This window comes from Felis catus, chromosome D4 (assembly GCF_018350175.1).
Source record: "Felis catus isolate Fca126 chromosome D4, F.catus_Fca126_mat1.0, whole genome shotgun sequence".
In the NCBI taxonomy this organism is placed as follows: domain Eukaryota; kingdom Metazoa; phylum Chordata; class Mammalia; order Carnivora; family Felidae; genus Felis; species Felis catus.
The window spans coordinates 21,680,098-21,703,302 of NC_058380.1; the positions used below are offsets into that span (position 1 = coordinate 21,680,098).

At 37.6% G+C, this 23,205-nt stretch overlaps 1 long non-coding RNA gene across 1 annotated transcript; it reads right to left on the minus strand.

Moving 5' to 3' along the window:
- Positions 1-11,679: 11,679 nt before the first annotated feature.
- On the minus strand, positions 11,680-16,207 carry LOC123381612. The gene is made up of 2 exons (XR_006588845.1): positions 13,286-16,207; positions 11,680-12,367 (listed from the first exon to the last, which is right to left on the minus strand). It is a non-coding gene; the product is annotated as an uncharacterized LOC123381612 (long non-coding RNA).
- Positions 16,208-23,205: the final 6,998 nt, after the last annotated feature.

Genomic DNA, 23,205 nt, shown 5'->3' on the forward strand with positions numbered 1-23,205 from the left:
TGTGGTGACCAACAGACATGTCTCCAAGGCATAATGGAAACTTCTCTAGCCATCACATTCAATTATTTGGGTGGGCAACTGTTACCTACTCAATACCCATTTCTCATTTACTTCCTTACTAATACAATACCAGTTTTATTGGGTGTGGCAATTGTCCAGCTAAAAAACCTTACTTTTCCCAACCTTCCTTGTAGCTAACATTTCCCATGTGAAGCAGTTCTCACCAACGAATTTGAAAGAAAATTTTGTTGGGTGCTTCCAATGAGACATTTAAAATGGAACAAACTTGGCTGGCTTGTCTGTTATCCTTTCATCTTTTCCACGCTCCTTTATTTCTGGAATATAGATTCAATGATGATACAGAGTAGGAATCATCTTGTGACCCATGTAGGCTGGCTGAGCACCATGGCAGAAGGTGCTTCCCGACAGCCTGCACCAACGCTGGACTCCCTAACTCACTCTTGACTTCTCATTACCCAATAAATAACACCTCTATCTCATACAAGCCACTGATATTTCAGATTTCTCTTTAATGTGGCTGACCTAAGTTCCTATCTGGTACGTACACCCTATAGCAAAAAAAAAATATGAGCAATTTACATCATTAACAGCAAACTTTAAATTTCTTCAGTTTCTTATTTTATTTTGAAAAACTCAAACATTTTATTTTTTATTCCATAATATACCTAAAGTAAAATTGATGACCTGGGTGGGGCGGAGGGGGGGGGCGAATGGGTGGCTCAGTCAGTTAAGCATCCGACTTCAGCTCAGGTCATGATCTTGTGGTCCTCAAGTTTGAGCCCCATGTCAGGCTCTGTGTTGACATCTCAAAGCCTGGCATCTGCTTCGGATTCTATGCCTCCCTCTCTCTCTGCCCCTCCACCACTCACACTCTATCTCTCAAAAATGAACAAATGTTAAAAAAAATTTTTTTTTAATTGATGATCCAGGTAATGTGGCATTTACCCTCTGCCTTCTGGTAGCACATCATGTCACTGTGTATCCAATACGGAAGATACAACACTGGAATAAAGTCCAGGAAGTTTGCAACAACATGTATCCCACGAAAATGCCATCAGTAGGTTAAGCTTTAGTGTTCTCATATCTAAAATGGGAATAAAATATTTAAAACACCTCATTGTGAAAAGAAATGCGTAAGATGAAGCTAAATCCCCTAACACTGTGAATGGAACATCTCTGCCCACATTTCTATTGAATGAAAGACTGAAGAATAAAATAAACAAAAGAAGTTCAGTTATCTGAAAGGTAACTTTAACACTAATGAGAAAATCTAAAGTGGAAATGGAGAAGTTCAAATTGAAGTGTCTCAAACAAGGTAGATAGACAAGATGGAGTAGACCACACCAACTGGACTTGTGTTAAGAGCCAGGAGCAATCTAAATTCAAAAAACCAAGATCAAGAGCAAAGTCATGTACAGAGATATCCTCTAAACTCATAAAAGTTAAAAATGACTATATAAACCTATACTTATCAATACAGATTCAATATCTTTTTGACAAATCAAGCCCGAAATCCTCAGCTATCACACAGATGGCAAGTTCCATTTGTAGGGCTTCGTAAGTCACCTACTGCCAAAATACAGAGATTGGCTGTGTTTCAGACCTACAAAAGGCATAGCATACAACTGATTTGCAAAGAAAAATACTCTAGGATATTTCATAAATGAAGAAATTAATCATGTTTTGACTTAGACCGAGATTTGATGTGGTGGAAAACAAAAAACAAAAACAAAAGGCCAATGTAACACAACACAAAGGAATATACAAAAGATATTAAAAGCCATTGGACAATGAATTTATATAGTATCTGAGGAGTCATGAAATTGTATAGAGAAAACATCTTCTATATTCATTAAAGCTGCTGAAATGGAAACTTGACTTTTGATTGAATATCCCTTTCTGATTAAAAGGGAGGTGGTTTAGAGGCCATGAGGTTTAATTAAAAAATGGCACTGGATTGAAAGTGAAGATCACGGCTCTAATCCCAGCTCAATCTTTAACATATGACCTTAAAAAGGTACTGTCTCTAGGTCTTGGTTTATTCAACAGAAAATGAAGATAATAATAGCTACACTACAGGTCTGCAATGGAGATTAAATCAGATAATATATGTAGAAGTTTGCTAGCAGAGGACTTAACCTTATAGAAAATATTTCAAAAATATTCCTTTCTTTGACTTCAGTGAGTTAGTGTCGTGCCTGATGGGGTGCAGTAGAGTCAGTATTTTTACTGAGCAAACCCAGTTGCAGAGTATGCTCCAATCTGTCCGTCGCACTGCACAAAGGGAACAGAGTTGGAGGGAGGGTTATAAATCTGGCTACTGGGGAGCAGTAACCCACAGCCACTGCTTATCATGAAAAGGTTATGATGGGTTCACACTTTTTTCGGGCAAGTGTCTCTAAGGAGTCTTATCAAGCGAACTGGGCAGGGTGGCCAGAGATTCTAGGAAATAATCAAGGTCAAGACTACTGGGAATATGGTTCTAGGTGACAAGTATATCCAGAAGACCACCAATCCAGTTACCGAGAAGCTGGTGAAAATACTGAGCAGGCTTGTAGGAAAGAGCAGGACAGAGGATCAGAAAAGGATTCCTTTCCCAGAAGTCCAGGGACATGACAAGTTCAAATTTACAATCCTTGGTTCCAAGGTTTCTGTATTTGTCATTTTAATAGATTCTGCCAACTTTACCTCCTTAGGAATTTCACAAATTCACACTTCTATCAACAATTTGCAAATCAAAGGTGTGTTCTCAAACTTTTTGAGTTTTGCTGATGTGGCAGTGAAAACTCTGTATGTTGTGGTAGGCTGTTTGCCTAAAGGTATCATAGGTTGGGTCTTACTTTCTCCCACTTTTATATCCTGGTGGATCATACCTAGGAATTTTTGACAAATGTTAAGTTCAGCATTACTCCGTGAGAACAAGTAGCCAAGAAAAGAAAGCACGCGCTCTTGCATCCAAACAAGCCTGACATCAAAACTCATTTACCCAATTACTTAGCTGTGGACCTTTGGGAATTTATTTCATTTTTCAACTGTAATTTCCTCCTTTGTAAGTGGCATTATTGAATGGTGGGATTTACTGAACATCTTATAAAGCACCTGTCATTTCATCATGCATATAAGGTCCAGTTTTTTAAAATTTAAACGCTTTTAAAATCATTAAATTGTGATTGGGTGAATGTGTGTGTGTATTTGTGTGTCATTTCATGCTAAAATGCTTTTTATCCTATTTGTGCATTCTTTTGGAGGTAAGATATCTAAATTCATTAATACACAACAAGTTATGTCCTGGACATTTTAGATAAGCAACGTGAAATGCATTTACTGATAATGTGTAATTAAATCAGTAAGTTAGATTGTTATACCAGTAAACTTGGTTTCCTTTAGGGTTTCATAATAGGTCCTAATTCCAACTTCTTTCGCAATAACTTTGCCTAAGTGTTTGAAAATGGTACACGAGAATAGAAATTTCTACTGGTGGCAGTTTTACACACTCTCAATCCTTTCTCTCCAAACCTGGTGCATCATTGGATTCAGGACTGATAAAATAGATCTCATTCCTGTTATCTGTTACTTCCCATTATGTAAGACAATTGAAAAATCTGCTTTTGCTTTCATTTCCATTCTCAGTGTTTGGGAGATTTGCACATTTCCAACTGCTAGGAAATTTAGCCCTAATCCTTCTAGTCAAAATAGAAAAAAAAAAAAAAAATCTACATCCCAACTTAATCTTATGCCGTGCCTTCCGCAAAGTTTACTTAATTTCCCGGTAACTTTGAGTCTATTTTGAGTCTCTTTTACTTCCCAGTACTTCCCAAAAATCGTAATTCTACATATATGTGCATATTTCCTTTTTAAAGATTGCCTTTTCACCACTAAAACACAAGTCCCATGTAGTTAGGGAACATGTTTGTTTTATTCACCGCCTTACACCGCCATCCAATTTCAAAAATTGTATTTAGCCTGTAGTAGCTATTAAAACATATTTATTGAACGAATAAATACATTCCCGTGCCTTCAGATATCTTTACGCCCCTCTTAGGAACAGATTACTTATCACATCATGAATGGTTTAGTTCAAAGTCCTTCTACATGGTCTCTCTTTTTCTTTTTAAACTGTATCTTCCTAAAACCTAGCAATTTTTATTTCTTCTCTCTGGGCTGATATGATTCTCTGAGTTTCATTTTTCCATGTTAGATAGTTTCCACATTAATTAAAAAGCAATGAAACAAAATATTTGTAGTCTCAAAAGCATGAGCATATAACGCTTTTATTTTTGCACTATAGCTGTTAGTAAAAATATAAGGCAATGTGTCAGTTCAATAGGTTTCTCTGTCTGGTAAACGCGGCAATTATTTTTCAGCACTTCCTGACATATACCGAGAGAATAGAGCTTAAGAGCCTATCTTTGTCTAATAGGATATAAAAATCAGTATGACAACTGTCAATTCTCCGAAAGACCAGGAGAAAATTCTGTTAATCCAACAAAGCTAAGTTTATTAGACCTACTGCAATAAAGGAAACTACAACTTTGACAGAGTCTTTGTGGCACTTCGGAAGGGGAAAATCTGGGAGGTGGGTAATATTTGTATACTTTTAGGGTATGAAAGGGGGAATTTTAAGTTGGGTCTTACCAGGAGGGGAACTGGTTGGGACTGGGCAGAGTTTATGAAATGGCACACACAGAGAAGTGAGGGTCTTGAAGTGGGTATGATGAGTAAGCTGTTAGTCCCTGTAAGTAAGCTATTCTTGTTTGTTTATAGTCCTATCTCCCAGGAGCAAGTATTTCCTGGAGCAGGTACCTAAGTTTATTATTTAATGAAGCCAGAGGAAGTATGCCTAGCCCCAGTATTGTTTAACACAGGAATAGATGGGATGCCTGGGTGGCTCAGTTGGTTAAGCGACCAACTCTTGATTTTGACTCAGGTCACAATCTCATGATTTGTGGGATCAAGTGCCACGTGGGGCTCTGTGCTGTCAGCATAGAACGTGCTTGGGATTCTCTCTCCCTTTCTCTTTGCCCTCCTTCCAACTCATGGGCACCAGCTCTCCCTCTCTCTCTCTCTCTTTCTTTTTCAAAATAAATAAATAAGCATTTTTTAAAAACCACACAGGAACAGAAAATCATTTTGGTATCAGGTTTCAGCCCTTCCTTTTCTTAATTCATCAGTGTTAGCTGAGGAAGACTCTATTATCATCTGAACACAGGATAAATCTATATCTGTATATTTTATATGGTCGTGGTTGTGTATAATGTTTCTGTCAATGATCATTTCAACTTAAGTTTCAGACTTTCTTCTATATTTGTTGGAAGATACTTTATTGAATTGTTTGCTAGAACTATAGCTGTGAAGCAACATTTAAGACTCTGGAGATTATTACACATCTGGGTGCTGTGACACAAATACTAATCTGAATTATTATTATCAGGACTGTAGGCCGCTTCTAGGCCAGCCATAAAGAGTCCTCAAATGAAATCTCGAGAATAGATCAAATCCCACATCCAAATGGTCCACAAAACCATACAAGGGGTTGTTAGCTACATTTATGAATCCTTTATTCCTTAAATGTTCTCAGATGCAAGACAGATATTCCTCAAATATTAAAGATATAAGAGACATCTTTTTCTTGGGGGGCCTAGATGGCTCAGTCGGTTAAGCGTCGAGTGTCTGATTTCAGCTCAGGTCATGATCTCGTAGTTCATGGGTTCAAGCCCCAGCTTTGGGCTCTGTGCTGACAGCTCAGAGCCTGGAGCCTGTTTGAGATTCTGTGTCTCCTTCTCTCTCTGCCCCTCTCCCACACATGCTCTGTCTCTCTCTGTCTCTCTCTCTCAAAAATCAACATTAAAAAAAATTTAAAAGAAGATTTTTTTTCTTGATCATCAATTCTTGAATCCACAACTTTAGCTGATTTTCTACCTTTTCCGTAGCTTCATTATGTACTATACATATTACTTTAGGACTTTCTGAAGCAGTCCCATTACGAGATAGCAGATTTCCTCTTCTTTTTCCTGAATGTAATACATTGTTGAATCATTAACATTGAACACATGGTAAACACCACTATAACTCAAGCCTGAATGAAGCCTATCTAACACATATTTTCTAAGAAGGCACATCACAGCCTTCTTGTGCTAAGGGATACTAAACAGAACTCTAGAACTACACTTGAAGAGAGTTTAAAATGCAAAATCACAACAAAAATACAAAACTGCAAAAGACTTGGCATTTAATATACATCAAAAAGGACACTGTTTAAGGTACGAACACCTAAACAATAAGGCAGCACGTTGCCTTCAGTGACCTCGGAATGTGTTTAAGAATGTGTGTGAGGGGCGCTTGGGTGGCTAAGTCAGTTAAGCATACGACTTCAGCTCAGCTCATGATCTCGCGGTTTGTGGTTCGAGCCCTGCGTCGGGGTCTGTGCTGATGGCTCCCTGGAGTCTGCTTCAGGTTCTTGTCTCCCTTTCTCTCTCTGCCCCTCCCCCACTCATGCTCTGTCTCTCTCTGTCTCTCAATATTAAAAAACATTAAAAACAAAAAAGAATGTGTGTGAGAATGTGTATGTCGGGTGCCTCAAATCTTTCATTGCTCGGCACATGTCGGTGAATGACTGAAAATTGCCATGGATGTTAATTTGGGGGATTACAAATAAACTTTAGCGAGTAGTCAATTTCACAAATACAGAATCCATGAATAATGAGGATGAACTGTATGTTAGTGTGTTTAATTGGATGCTCCATTTCTCCAGGGCTCTTGTTATTTTTTCCTCATTCTTTTTTTCTTTCTGCTCTCAGATTGGATGATCCTTATTAATCTAGCTTCATGGTTACTGATTTGTTCTTCTCTCTGTATACTCTTGAGCCCCTCAAGCACATATTGTAATTTGGTCATTAGACTTCTGAACTCCAGAATTTCCTTTTGGTTTATTTTATAACTTTTATTTTTCATTAATATTCTCTAATAGATGAGACGTTAGCATCATACCTTCCTCTAATTCTTTAAGCATGGATTCCTTTAGTTCTTTGAACGTATTTATAATAGCTATTGTCTGCTAAGTACAACATTCAGGCTCCACTAGAGGTGGTTTCTGTTGCTTACCCTTTTAAATCCTGAGCGTAGGTTACACCTTCTTGTTTATTTGCTTGTCTCATAATTCACCATTTTTTTTTGTTCAAAACTGGATATTTTGGTAATATATTGTAGAAACTCTGATACTGTCACTCCACCTCCAGAGCTGTCATTATTGTTTGCTTACGTGTTTATTTTGGGGGGTACATGACTGAACTAGTTGAGTGAAAACTATTTTTCCCAAAATGTGCCACCTCTGATGTTGCTTCTCAGAGAGTGCAACTGTGGCCATGTACACAGGTACCCTAACTTCTACCCCACTGGCTTGACAATGGTTTCACTTTGACTGTCTCTTTCCATGAATTTCCTCTTAAGCTGCTGGCTCTGTCTGCCTGTATTGGTATCAGACCCAGCAGTTAGTCTACGCTCATTTCTAGCTGATTGCTCTATTGTTTTTGGCAACTCCCTGATAAATAAATGACTCTGAAGCCTGACCCAATCCTGTCTGAACAGAAATGGTCTGACTCCTGTTTGTAGGAAGAGTCTTTGAGGCTAAACCTTAAGGCTTCCTTCAATCCCAGGAGAGCCCTTCTTTGCTGCTTCTTTCTTCAGTTATTTCTGTTAACCTTCTAGCTGTTTTGTCTTTTCTCTTACTGCTGTTACAGAGTCACAAGCCCCCTACTGATTGCTCACTGCCAAAATCTCCATTGTTTTCTATCATGCCCTTAAACTTGAACTTCTCCACACCCTGTTCCATATGAAGTGCGTCTTTTAGGGAGAACTATGGAGAGTTTGTCCTTATGACCTTCCTCTTCCCCCTGGGAAGAACATGGATGCTAGTGCTCCAGAGGTGGGGTGAAGACAGCAACCTGTTTCACTTACAGGGACCTCCATGTTGTATGAACAGAGTTCTAGGCAAAGAAAGCCTCTGGTCTTCTTGGCTTTCTTCTCTTATCATGTAACCTTTGCTATACACATGAAATGGGTCAAGGATGATTAGGACCCAGTATTCGCAGCCTTTCATGCCTAGTAAAGAACTTCCTATGACAAGGGACTGGGGGAGAAAGAGGACCCTTAACTTCTGTGCCTTTTTTGGCTGGAATAGAGCTTCTGCAACATGGAGCTGGGAGAGGCAGGGATGAGAAATACTGGTAGCCTGCCCCTCTTGGGGAGATACCCTAACACTAGAGTTGGAGCTGTAGTGAAAGAGCACCTCATCCTCTTAGCTTCACATGCTTAGAGTAGAGCTTCCATCATTCTGATCTGGAGAGACAAAGGCAGCAAGTCATGGTTCAAATTTACTGACTCTTTCTGTTCTTGCTGCCAAGATTTAGCTTTTGTTGAATAAATATTTCTCCACTTACTGAATGACTTTCAGAGGCTTTAAAAGGTGTTTTTTTTTTTTTTTTTTTTTTAGCTTTTCATGTTATTTTAGTTTACTGGGAGAGGATCTACAGAGCTCCTCACATCGCTATTCTAGAAGTGCTTCTGACCTGGTATTATTTTGTATAGATGTTATCACTATTTATACATCCTTACATTTAAAGACTTTTTCTATCTCTGATTATTGTTCAAAAAGCTTTTATCTTAACAGAGCGTTTGTAATCTATTATGATCATCATTCATGTTGGGAGACCGTCTCTTCCAAGACTTCCAGTTGGGCATCGAGACATAAGTCTTTTCTGCTTCTTATTTCCATCGTTAATTAAAGTTTCAACCACAGTTTTGGCAGGTACTAAACATGGGCATAAACAGAGAATAGAGACCCAAGCCAGACGCTTAATTTTTCTAGCCCTAGTTTCTAGTCCTCTTCAAGATCATTACTCTAGTCCAGGAAATGTTTCTATCTCTCTCTTTGCCGTATGGTGGGAAAACAGCTCTCATTTCATCAACCCATATCTTCCATACTCTGTTTTGGTTTTGTTCTGTTTTTAATAAAAGCCGTGTTAAACCCACAAACCCTTGCTTAAACCTCTTAAACCCACAATGACTTGCTCTCTCAAAAATCACAAGTGTTAGAAATCACAAAGGTTTTTATTTTCAATAAATTGCCTTTTCAGTAAGTTTTCAATAACCCAACAAAGAATGTGGCTGCTTATTCCTGCCTACCCTGAAGGGCAAGGCATAACGAAAGCTGCTAGAATGGCCCAACCATTGACAGTAGGGCAGTCAATGAGCACAACAAAACTTGGACAAAGGCATGTCAAGTAACATTTCAAAATATTACCCTGCTATGACTTTAGAATTGCTCAGCAAATCACATGATCTTTTTATTGAAGAGGGCGACTGTGGGATGGTAGGGTGGGGAGAGGGTGGCTGCTGGTGAAAGCTTGCTTGGTTCTTTTTTTCTGTAAAAACCAAATGTAATTAAGAAGAGAAAGAAGAATAAAGGAATGAGTTACTTTGCTTTCATAGATTTTCTTTTAAAGTAGTGATTTGTGCAACCTGTTTTTCCTTAGCTCTTTTCAGAGTTTCCATTCCTGGATGATGGGTCCAGAGTTCCCTAAATGTCTCTGCCACACCATGTTCATCTTCCGTGCATTTGTAGATGTTGTGGTTTCTTCATCCCGTCTGCATGGGCTTTCGTTGAGCATTGTCATTCCCTGCTTTTTTAAGTGAGTTCCACTTGATTGTTTCATGCCTCATTTTTTAGTATGTCTGAAAGTCTGCACCACCAGAGCAGAAAGGGCAACTTTTCACTGTAAGGGAAGCTAAGCACTCATTATAAACTATTTTTATTTATTAGAAAACAAAAGGGGACATTTTTTAAAAAGATAAAAGAAGAGAGCTGCCAAAATTGTTAATCATCCCTTCTCCAGATCAGAACACCCATGAGTTCAAAAACCAGGGGGAGAGCTTGAGGATGATGAAATCTACTGTGGGAGGATAATATTTTCATATCTTCCCTGATTCATTTCTCCTGAAATTTCCAACTTTCTTTTTTTATCTTAGCCATTTTTTTCTCTGCTCAGTGAATCAAGGAAAGGATTTAACAATAGAAATCAGGGTCAAATGTATTGTCTCCTCTTGACTTCCAATTTTCAAAAACCTGGATCCTTGTTGAAATAGAAATGGCTCCAGGCATAGACAAAGTATTTTTGGATAATACTTTAGTAAGAGCAAAACATTCTTGCTGCCCACTAAGAAAAACAAGAAACAGAAAAGAAATCGACAGTAGTAGGTCCCCTAGGTAAGATCGCTGTGCCACCCTGCATGGGTTGTTTACCAGAAAAGTTGAGGGAAGGATAGAAAATCCCCAAGTAGGTTTATGTCTCAGTTCCCAGGTAGATCTTACAGAGACAGCATGTTACAAGAATAAAAATGCTCTGTTGTGTAAAGGTCTTCTACCTTTCCACTGAGCTTCCCATATCTTAACGTTATGTTGTAGAAGCAACAGAATACTCCCTCTCCAATGTGCCCAATGTGCAGGTAAGGAAGGTGAGTAGCAAGAAAGAGAGCTCTCAGATGTGAACAGATGATGTATGTGAAATTGACTTATGTGACCTTGGGAACCTGTGTGGGCAAACAGCCGAACACCAAATAGAATGGTGGATGTCTCTGCAGATTATCACTATGGGTTAAAGACACAAAGGTTTAGATGTTTGTGGTTCTGCACATTGGCTTCATTGTCCAAGAAGATTGCTCTAACGAACTATCACACTAAATTTCTAGCCAGTAGGAAAAGGTCTTCTTTATCTGTTAAGTTCTACATATAGCATTTCCTTCTATCTCATTGGCCAAAGCAGATGAAAAAAAGAGACTAGGGAATATAGTGTTTGGCTGGTTCTTATTAAAGAGTTCTCTTTCTGGGCACCTCTCTTTTCTCTGATACTCTTTGCTGGGACCTCTAGCAATCTTCCTCCAGACTCTCAACACCAACTCTTCAACTCAAGGAATTTCCTGGGTGCAACCTGGGTTTGCCCTCATGCATTACAACCTGGACTCTTTCTCAGGTCAGTGGGCTGGGGAAATTTTAGGGCTTGCCTTTTTTGTTTCTCATTTTAAAGGATCACTTTCCTTCATTGCCTGATATCCAGGATCTCAAAATCGTGTGTTTCATATGTTTTATTTCCTTTTATTGTTTGTGTATTTCTGGTGGGAAAGGTTAATCAGGTCTCTGGTATTTTGTCTTGGCTAGAAGCGAAAGTTCCCTACCCTATTCACTCCCCCCACCCCCACTATTTATTATTATATCCCATCTCTTTCATCTACACGGTGCTTTGCAAATTATTTTGGTATTCTTTGCAGTTTGCTAGAATATAAAGTGAAGTCGGCATATACACATTACTTCTTGCCAGAGATAAAAGTGCTTTTGAATAGTCTCATTTCTAATTATGTCTCTCTGCCTGCATGATTTGAGCCTGGAGAGATGGGGATTGGTTCAAGAAGAGGATGTATCTGGGGGCACCTGGGTGGCTCAGTCAATTAAGTAGCTGACTTCAGCTCAGATCATGATCTCATGGTTCGAGGGTTCGAGCCTGATGTCAGGGCTCTCTGCTGACAGCTCAGAGCCTGAAGCCTGCTTTCAATTCTGTGTCTCCCTCTCCTTGCCCCTCCCCCAGGCACACTCTGACCCTCTGTCAAAAATACATAAAACATTTAAAAGACTTTAATATAAAAGAAGAAAATGTATCTGAAGTGAAAGATTATGAACCTAGGAAAGCAGTAAGCAATATCTCAAGCAAAGGTGATGGGTATTGAGGAGGGCATCTGTTGCGATGAGCACTGGGTGTTGCATGGAAACCAATTTGACAATAAGTTTCATATTAAAAAAAAAAAAGAAAAGAAACAGCAAAGGTCGTTTTAGAAAGGCCAAAGTGCATGATGAACAGGTTAGATTGGAGTACTCATGGGATAACACTCTTGTGGATTTTTTGCCTAATCGAAATTTGCAAAATGTCTTGTAAAATTTTTAGCAATTAATGCATTATTATTTTTTTTAAACTACTAAATTTAAAGGATTGGCAGGCAGATTACTCAAGTCTGGTCCTAGTTCTGGCATAAAATATTTTCAGGGTAGGTAATCTACCATTTCTACACCTGTTTCCTTTTAATGATTGTATATGTGAGGGAATAAACTACTTGATTTTTTCCATACTAAATTTCTATGTTTTTGTGGAAGGTTTTCTGAAAGTAGGCAACCCTATTAAAGTTTCTACAGATGTCAGAGGGCCAGTTTATCCTGGAGCTTTCCCCTTTCCTAATCTTTACAATTCTTGCTTACACTCCGTTCTGCATATAAAACTGTCCTTGTAACCTCCAGGGTGTGCACAATCTGAAAAATTAGAAGAATTACATCTTGGTAAGTATTTGGTTTGTTGCATTTTCTCCCCTTCTACAACTCAAATTTTTTTGCTAATAACAACAATAACAAAAGTGTCATGTAAAAGAATTGGTCCCCACACTTGAGATGAAAAGATTTCAGAATATAAATCGAGTTGAACATAGCGACGGGATATTTTCCATTGGCAAACTATTCTTTATAAATTTGAGGGGGACCGATGTGCCTGACTTTCAATCTTAAGGGTGCACAACAAGTTTTGTAGATATGAATTCTATTATTACTATATTGTTTCTAGCACATTTTACAAAAGCAAAATGTCTTTGTACCACTAAACAACATCTACTTGCAAGTGAAGAGGGAACAAAAGCTCATAAAACTGCAATAAAATATTTATTTGTCTTCAGCAATAGGATTAATTTTATCACTGTAGATTTATGACCCCAGAAATTCGTTGCTGGATATTTAATATATCAAAATAGCAGAACAAGGAGCTTGTATTAAGAAATGTGTTGTGAAACTTGTGATTTACCAGTGAGAACAGATTTCTTTTTTTTTTTTTTCCGTAAGACTTAATAAAACAGGAGCAAAATTGAATTAGTTTGGCATAAAGTTTAATTGCCTGACAAAAAAATTTGATACTGTTATTGCATTACTGTTTATGTACAACATATATTGGACTTGTGGGTCATCATCCCTTCCCCCCCCCCCCCCCCCACCAACTAGACCCTCAGACAGGGAGAGCTAATCATGGCAATAGGATCGCAGTGTTAGTGTCTAAGAATCTGCCCATTGATTGCATCTTCCTATCATAAAGGAGGAAAAGTTTGCCATAATGACCTTTCCAAAAGGGAAAACAGGGTTTTATAGCTTGCTGCCTCCCCTAATGCAATTCCTTTGTTGAATGCCTACCTCTTCAGGAATTCCAGAGCTCTTCAGCACTATAGTACCTTGAGATAGTGTGCCTTAGTGACATTCACTTTATGCATCTGGGAGCTTTCTTTCTTTCTTTCTTTCTTTCTTTCTTTCTTTTTTTTTATGATGGAAATAGCCTGATAGCAGAAAGTCATAAAAGAACACAGTAAATTGACAAATTTTCCCTATTTTGAATTGTGGCTATAGCTCTGAACTACTCTCTTTCTGCTCACATTTTTTTTTTAATCTTTTGAGCTCCTATAAGAATTAGGTACACACTTAGGAAAAAACAGTCTCCTGAGATTGTAATGTGGGAGCTAGACATCATCATGTTCAGAAAGGTTAGAGGAATATGGTCTGGCAGAGGCAGAACAAGTTCAGTCTCCATAATTCAACTCGCATAGAATTCGAGAATAGAGCCACTAAATCGATGATATGGCCATAGAGTTTACTACCAGAAACCATCTCAGTTCTTATCCATAAAGCTTTTAACAACTAACCTTCATGGGGCTTGCTTTGTGAATTTCTGAGCAGATGGACAGTTCCCAGAGGGTGGCTCAGTCTGGGTCCCTGTTACAGAAAATAATTAAGTGAAAATATATACCATGGAGGAGGGAGAAGCCAACAATTTCCTTTACGTTTGATATGAATGAAAAGAAAAAAAAAATCTGGATTTATTTTCTCTTGTCTATCCTAGTGTTTCCCGGGGGTCTTGATATTTCATGTTTTTAAAGAAAACCACTTGCTTTCCTTCACACCTCTGATTTGCTCTCTTGTCCCATTGTATGCTCTTGGTAGCAGAAACATATGCAACTTGATGGAGTATACTTGATGGAGGCCAGCATTTTCAAGATTTGGGGAAAAAATTGTAAGATATCCAGTGCTTTTATATCCACCCCCATAACTGTTTATTAATAACCTACTCAGAGATGTTAAAGACCACACAATGCATAAACCTGATTCACTGACAACCAGCCATTATTAGGCTTCTGTATGTAAATCTTGCTTGAGTGATTCATCAAAAACCAATGATGAGATTTTTGTCTGAGAATTTCCAATCAGAAGTTAAAATAAAAGATTGAGTCCGTAAAACCTGCATGCGTTTTATGGTAGAAAAAGAGATTATCGGTTAAATTCAAGGTAACATGTTCACATGAGTGCTGGTGTCTATTTCTCTCCTCAATTCTTGATTAAAATGGCCAAATAAGTGTAACAGTAGGAAATTAGTTTAATTAAGGGGAAAAACTCACATCAACATTTTTTTTTACCGAAAGAAAAGATTATAAAACTGCGCCATCTAAAAGAAAAGGAAGATTATACACTCAAAACATCTTCACAAAAGTTAAAAGCAAAAGATGGGCAAAGATAGACAACACTCATTGAAATGAAAAGAAAGTAAAGGTGGCAACATCAATGCCAAACAAGATAAAATTCAATGCCAAACATATTAAATGCACCCGCAACACCGTATTATTGATGAAAGGGACAATATTCAAAGAAAATTTTAAAAGCTGTGTTCTTCGCATGACAGTAACCAATAGCAAAAGAGGTAAAATAGCCAAAATGTGCAGATGGTAGAAATCCAAAAGAAGTTGAAAAGAATATAATGGAAGACGAATACATTTTGTATCATCCTGGAGGTATCCATAACACATAAATAAATTCATTAATACATCAATGTCCTACAGAGATTTAGCATTTCTTTCCCAACACTCATAAAACACTTGCAAAGAACTGGTTGCGTACTAAGCTAAGGGTTTTGGACAGTCCAAAACCTTGCAAAATGCTGCCATTGTAGTGGATACATTCTCTGACCATAATACAAGAAAAGAATAGCAAAATAAAATTAACAAGACGCAATAGCCTGACTGTCTTCTGCGTTTTGCAGAATTATGTTATGACTCTCTATTTCCAGGAGCATTTCTTTGCATATTCTTGCAGAGAATTTCTTAATCTAAAACCATTCTCTGTGGCCACCCCACTGGCATCATCCAGTACTTTTTTAGGTAGTTAATAACATCTACACCGGAATTCTTTTTGGCCACTATGTATCCAAATAGCTCTAGCTCCGGCAGCACAAGACAATGAGTGAAATCCCTGAGCCTGTCGCATTTGCCCTGAATGACATGTGCCGTTGCCCGCCCTAAAATGCCACTTAGTTGTGCTTATTTATTTTTATGCATGACCCTATTTTCAAAGCCTTTTTCATTTTCTAGCATTTAAAAGTTAAACGGACAACTTTTCTAAATAATTCTTAGACCACAAGAAAATATAAATGTAAATTATATAATATGCAGGAAAATGTCAGCAGTGCGAACTTTACATATCAAAATTTATGAGAGATTTCCAAGACTCTACTCAGAGGAAAATAAATGTCTCTATGTGTTTTAAAGATTACAGAAAAAGAGTAAAAATTTTAAATTTCATTTAAGAAGTTACAAAAAGAATATCTAAAATAAAGCGGGGATTGGCAAACTTCAGTCTAGTGGCCAATTTCAGCCCACCATCTGTTTTGGTAAATAAGCTGGTTACTGGAACATAGCTGTGCTCATTCATTTCTGAGTTGTCTATGTTTCTTTTTGTGCTTCAAGGGCAGAGCTGAGTAGCTGTGAAAGAAGCCATTTGGCCTGCAAAGTCACACAGCCCTTTACTATATGCCCTTTACAGAAAAAGTTTGCTGGTCTTAATCTAAAGTATGCAGAGAAAGGGATTATTAAAAATGAAACGAAAAACAATGTGGGTAGCAGAAAAGACTATAAAATGGAGAGATACATCAATTGTTGTTTAAGCACATAGAAAACTGAGTGATATTATAAATCTTATTTTGTTAGCATTTTCTCAAAAAAAAAACCCATTGGGTAAAAAGCATAATTTTAAAAATATAGAGGGGCACCTTGGTGGCTCAGTAGGTTAAGCATCCAACTTTGGCTCAGGTAGTGATCTCACGGTTCGTGGGTTTGAGTCCCGTGTCAGGTTCTGTGCTGACAGCTCGGAGCCTGAAGCCTGCTTCAGATTCTGTGTCTTTCCCTCTCTCTGACCCTCCCCAACTCATGCTCTGTTTCTCTCTGTCTCAAAAATAAATAAACATAAAAAAATTTTTTTAAATATACAGATATTTTTTTTTTACCTATGGGTGGAAATTTTTTTTTTTTTTTGAGCGAGAGAGATAGTGCAAACAGAGGAGGGACAGAGGGAGTGGGAGAGAGAATCTTAAGCAGGTTCCACGTCCAGCATGGATCTCACAACCGTGAGATCATGACCTGAGGCGAAATCAAGGGTCACACGTTTAACTGACTGAGCCACCCAGGCAGCCCAGCATACAGGTGAAAAATTCTAAGAAAACATTAGCAAATCTAACTCGGCAGTATACTTAACTATGAATAAACTTCAGCAAGTTAAGGTATACTACAGGGATATATAAATTATTTATCATAAGTAAATATGTTATTATACCTATTCACATCATACAAGTCAAAACAAGAAAGAATATATTAATCTCAATAGATACAGAAAAACAGTTGGTCTTTTTTATGATAGAAAAATAGGAAGAAATAGGAAGGGAAATCCTTAGTATGATGCCAACATCCAGTATTTTTTCACAGCTGAAAACATCAGAGATAATTTCATGGAAGTCGCAAGTAATGCGAAAATGCCTATTATTGTAATGAATATTTAAAGAGAAAGGTTTGTAAAAGCTCTGGTCAATGGAATAGGACATGAAAAATTTTGAAAGGAAAATATAAAATTATTATTTTCAGATTACATGAGTATATTTCTTGAAAACAAACTAAATCAGGAAATGAACATTAATATATTATCATGATCTGATCTTTGGACCCCAGTCAAATTTCCTCAGTCAGCAAAAGGGTGTTACATGTTGCATTTACTTATCGTGTCTCTTCATTTTTCTTCAATCTGAAATAGTACCTCATTCTTTCTTTAAAAATATTTGTTTGTTTATTTATTTATTTATGTATTTATGTATTTATTTATTTATTTTGAGAGAGATAGAGTGCAAGTGGGGGAGAGGGGGACAGAGGATCTGATTTAGGCTCCACACTGACAGCAACTATCCCCATGCGGGGTTGGAACTCATGAACCACGAGATCGTGACCCGAGCCAAAGATGGATGCTCAACCAGCTGAGCCACCCAGGCATCCCAGTACCTCATTTTTTATTTGTATTTTCTATCTCGACACTTTTGAAAATTATGTATTACTTATTTTGTAGAGTATCTCTTAATTTGGATGTGTCTGGTGTTTCCTCACATTAGAGTCAAGTTTCACATCTCTGGATAGACTATTTTAGAAATAACGTGCTCTCATTTTATCTCATCGTGTCAGATACACACATTTTTCCTTTGCCTTACTAATAATATATACCTTTGACAAGTTGATTAAAGTGGTGTTGGTCAGGTTATTCCATTCTAAAGTTATCACTTTTCCTTTTGTAATTGATAAATATTGTCGGGAAGGTACTTACGAACAATAAAAATATTCTGTTCTCCATCAAACTTTCTATTTATTCATTTATTTATTTATATTGGTATAGATTCATGGTACTCTATTTTGTTCAATGGTTATAATTTGTTTCTATATTTATTTGTTTTGTTTAATGTTTGTATTTATTTTTGAGGGGGGGTGCTCACACACATGCATGCACACATGGGGGAGAGGCAGAAAGAGAATTCCAAGAAGGTTCTGTGCTGACAGCACAGAGCCTGACGCCAGGCTGGAACTCATGAACCATCAGATCATGACCTGAACGGAAGTTGGGCACTTAACCAACTGAGCCACCCAGGTGCCCTTCTGTATTTATTTTAAAGCTCAAATTGTCCCAGATTGAGAGGTAGGAGCCCCTTTGACCTAGCTCCTGTGTCCCTTTGATGTGTCCCTATCATTCTTTAAGCACTTTTACATTCTGACATGAGAGTATATTCTGATCCCATCTTGTGATTTCTCTCCCCCAGCTGTGGGATCAGTACAGAATACAGATATATTTGGGGGCCACTTTTCAGCTTACCTCAACTACTAAGGTGTCCAGATTCCTTTTAATAGAATCAAGACCTGGGTGCTAGGTGCCCTCCTTGCTGTTAGGCTATTGCTGTTCCCAGATTCTTTCTTTCTGTGGAAAGGGCTGCAGAGATCTTTAGGTTTGTATTCACAAACCTAGTATGTAGATATTACTACATATCTATCTATCTATCTATCTATCTATCTATCTATCTATCATCTATTCTAATCTATCTACCTGAAAACAATGAGCACATACTGACACCTATTAGCATTCCACCACTGAAGAATTCATACTAGTTTCTCCCTTTCTGTATTTGTAGCTGTCTTCTCCAGTAATGAGATAACTGACCCCCATCACCCTTAATTTACTGATGTGATTAATCTCCCAGTATGGAACAAATCTCCCACTGCTGCTGCCGTTCCCACCCCTGGAGATCCCTCTTCATCCCACTAGTGCTCTAACTCTCTACACCTGGTCAGCACCCTTCTCACCCCACCTGTACTCTGATGCCCCACACAGGGATATGCTACCCTGCAAGATCCCTCTTTACCAAGCCTGGGTTTCACACCTCATGGCAGGCAATCAACCGACACGATTTCTCTTCTCCTCATCCCAGTGGCAGTCTGCTTGACTATAGCAGGCTGCCCTTAACAGATAGCTTCCTTACGCTGCTTACATTCTGCCACACTGCTCTGGAGAGCCCTTTTCCACATTTGCCCTTCTCATTCTTCTTGGGCTTGGATACCCTCCCTGCTTGGGCCGCTGGTGCTTTCACCTCAAGTAGATGCCTGCATTTCTTGAGTCCATCAATATCTCTAAAATTGTATTGTTCAAAAAGGGTAGGGGTCTGGGGCGCCTGGGTGGCTGAGTTGGTTGAGTGTCCAACTCTTGATTTCGGCTCAGGTCATGATCTCACGGTTTGAGATTGAGCCCCGTGTATGTCTCTGAGCTGACAAAATGGATCTTGCTTGAGATTCTCTCCCTCTCTCTCTCAAAATAAATAAACTTAAAAAAAACAAAACAGGGCAGGGAAAGGAAGAGAAAGATGTCATCATTTTCTTTTAGAAAGGAGAGAATTAAATAAATGAAAAAAGAACAATTCTTCATACTTTTCAATGGTTTTAAGAGCTAAATGTTAAAGAAAAGCCATGATATAAAATTAGATAGATAGATAGATAGATAGATAGATAGATAGATATACACATTTTCCTTACATTAGGGTTTTTAGGTTGTAAAAGCAAAGAGCATACATTCAAAATCATGGTAAATTTAAAAAAAGGAGAATATATTGTAAATAATATGTTATAACATATACTGAATAAAATTATTAGTATTATAATTATCTAAAGCACTCTTACAAAATAATAAAAAATATCTCAATGGTAAAACAGGCATAGGTTATGAATGGAAATTCACACATGAAAAAGTACAAACTACCAATAATGATGAAAGAAATGTTCAACCTCTCTAGAAAAAAAACTTAAAAAATAATAGAAGTAATAAACCATTTTTCCTTTCAAAATGACATATTGAGATGAAAATAATTAGAATGGTTGGCAAATATAGATAGTCTAATTCCCTGCTTGACAACATGTAAATTGAGAAAGAATTTTTGAAGGAAAAACTTGTATTAGATATATTAAAAACATATATAACCTTTGAACTAGTACTCTACTTCTAGGAATTAACTTTAGCAAATAATCAGAGGTGGACAAAGATTTATGATGGTGTTGATTTCAACATTATTTAATATGAGAAAAATAATATGTATTATGATATATCAATATATACACATATTTAATATAAGAATTAAAAAAAATAGCCTTTGGCCTAAAATAAGGAGTTGGTTAAGCCGTGCCTCATTGGCTCAGTTGGTTAAGCTCCAGACTCTTGACTTTGGCTCAGGTCAAAATCAGGTTCGGTGCTGACAGCACGGAGCCTGCTTGTTATTCTCTCTCTCCCTCTCTCTACCTCTCCCCTGCTCTCTCTCTCTCAAAATAAATGAATAAAATAAACTTTAAAAGCAATAAAATAAAATAAGGAATTGGTTAAGTAAATCATGCTATATAAATAGGTACAATATTAAGTAATAAAATTAATAACTTGAGAATCAAAATTATTTTATTACATGAAGAAAGTACAATATAAGATGATCAATAAAATATGATTCTTTTTCTTTTTAGATTCTATTTTTCAGCAATCTCTACAACATCCAACATGGAGTTTGAACTTATAACCCCCAAGATCAAGAGTCTTATGCTCCACAGACTGAGCCAGCCAGGTGCCCCTAGAATACATGATTCTGGGTGTATATGTGCATACGTGCATTATGTATTTGTGTGTATGCAGCTAGATCTATATGTTGATAAAAGATGTATACAGAAGAAAATGCACCAACATGTTAACTATGATTTGCTCATGGTTTATTTCTATTTCCTTCTTCTTTACCAGATTTTCTAACATGAATGAACATAGATAACTATTGGATTACTTTCCTATTACTGCTTAAATTATCACCAACTTGATGGCTTAAAATAACACCAATGTGAGGTGCCTGGGTGGCTCAGAAGGTTAAATGTCTGACTTCAGCTCAGGTCACGATCTCACAGTTCATGGGTTCAAGCCCCGCGTCAGGCTCTGTGTGGACAGCTTGGAGCCTGGAACCTGCTTCCGATTCTGTTTCCCTCTCTCTCTCTGCCCCTCCCTCGCTTGTGTTCTGTCTGTCTCTCTTTCTCTCTCTCTCAAAAATAAATGAACATTTAAAAAAATGTGAATGACACCAATTTATTTTCTTACAATGGAGGTCCGAAGTCCAGAATCGGTTTCGTTGGCTAAAACCAAGGTGTCAGTAGTTCCTCGTGGAAGTGCTGAGGGAAAATCTGTTCCCTTGCCTTTTAAAAACTTCTATTACCACCTATACTCCTTGGCTTGTGGCCATTTATATTTTTCCATCTGTAAAGAACACTCTGCTTCCACTAGCACATCACCTTCTTCTCGGACTCTGACCCCCCTCTAAGGATGATGTAAGGGCAATCACATCGTTGTGGATTATCGAGTCCCGGGATGACCCAGGATAATCCTCCTTTCTGAAGATCCTTAGTTCAACGAGACCCACAAAGTTTCTTTTGTCAAATAAAGTAGCATTCACAGTTTTCTGGGATTAGTACAGAATACAGATATATTTGGGGACCACTTTTCAGCTTACCTCAACTATTAGCATTATCAAATTTTTCATTAATAGAGGGATATATGCTTCACTATGACACTCCTTAAGGAGGAATTGATTTCTTTGTAATGTTATGGAACATAATATATACTACTAGGACATACAGGTGAAGAAGAGGAAAAGATATATTCTGAGGGGCTCAATATATATTTTGGAATTCAATAGGGGTGATTTAAAAGAAATAAGGACTTAGATAGGAATTCATAATTAAAGAGAGAGATTTAGGAATTCTAGCCAATATTTTCGGAAATAATTGCTGCTTCCTGGAAGGAAACCATAGGGATGGCTACTAGTATCTCACTTAGGCCAACCACACTGATGTGTAGGAAACGTCTAATGACACTTTTTATTCAGTCATATATGTCTGCTTCCAGGAAGATGATGCCTAGGGCAGCTACTGAAAACTCACCATATGGCCAGTAAATATAAATATATAGGCATTCCCTATTCAAAAATAACAGAATACTGGGGCACCTGGGTGGCTCAGTCACTTGTGTCCAACTCTTGATCTCGGCTCAGGTCATGGTCTCATTATTAATGAGATCAAGCGCCACTTTGGGCTCTGCACTGACAGCATGGAACCTGCTTGGAATTCTATACCTCCCTCTCTCTTTCTGCCTTTCTCTCTCTCTCTCTCTTTCTCTCAAAATAAATAAATAAACTTAAAAAAATCAAAATACATTGTTTGCTAGCAAAAATTTATATATAGCAGTATCCACAGTAATGTTACATATAACCACAAGAAACTGGAAACAATCTCACTGCACAACAGCAGAGGAATTAACAAAAATTTATGCATTATCATATGTCGTGGACTGGTCTATAGCTTTAAAATCATAAATGTTATTATGTCGTTCATACGTTATTCATGGCATCAGAGAATGCTGTTATAATATTAAAGGAAGCTAAACTAGCTGCCAAAGTACATATGTTATGATCTTGAACATGTTAAAAAATAAAAAGAAGCTAGGGGGAGTAGAAGCAATATTAAACTATGTATCATGGATCCTCAGGATGGTAGAGTTATGTGACTATTACTTTTTGGAGTTTCCAAATCTGTCATTGTACATGCTATATTTTTATAATCAAAAAGGGAAAGATACACAATAAAAAGTATTGAATCAGTTTCCCATAGATATTGACTCAGTTATTGGGCTAAGGGAAGTTTTACTACCTGGGAAGCTTTAATTTTTCCACTGTGTATCAGTATATAGGAGAAAAAAGTGTGCCACCCTTTTTGTGTAGGGGCCCTGGGCAGGAGAGTGCACCATTAAATCCACTAAGCGGAGATAACGATCATTATCTGCTAGGTGACCTGGAAAGGCTGGAGATCTAGCAATTCTGAATATATTCTACTTTACAAACTTTAAAAGAAATTCATCTCCATCTCAGTGGGGAATACAGCCCTGGGGGGGGGGGGGGAAGGATAGATCTAAACAGAGTGATATATACAACAGATATCAGACAACAGAAAATAAAAGGACTGTGTGTTAAAAATTCTTTACTCTAAAAAGATACGATGCAATACAGTACGTTCGTTCCCCTCAACGGTACTATGATATTTAGGGGGGTTGTTAATGCTTGCCATAAACAGACTGTATGTGTAAAACAGTCTTGCTCTTTTCTCTTTATTGATTCATTGCACATTTACTTGAGTTCAGTCCTCTTCGGATTG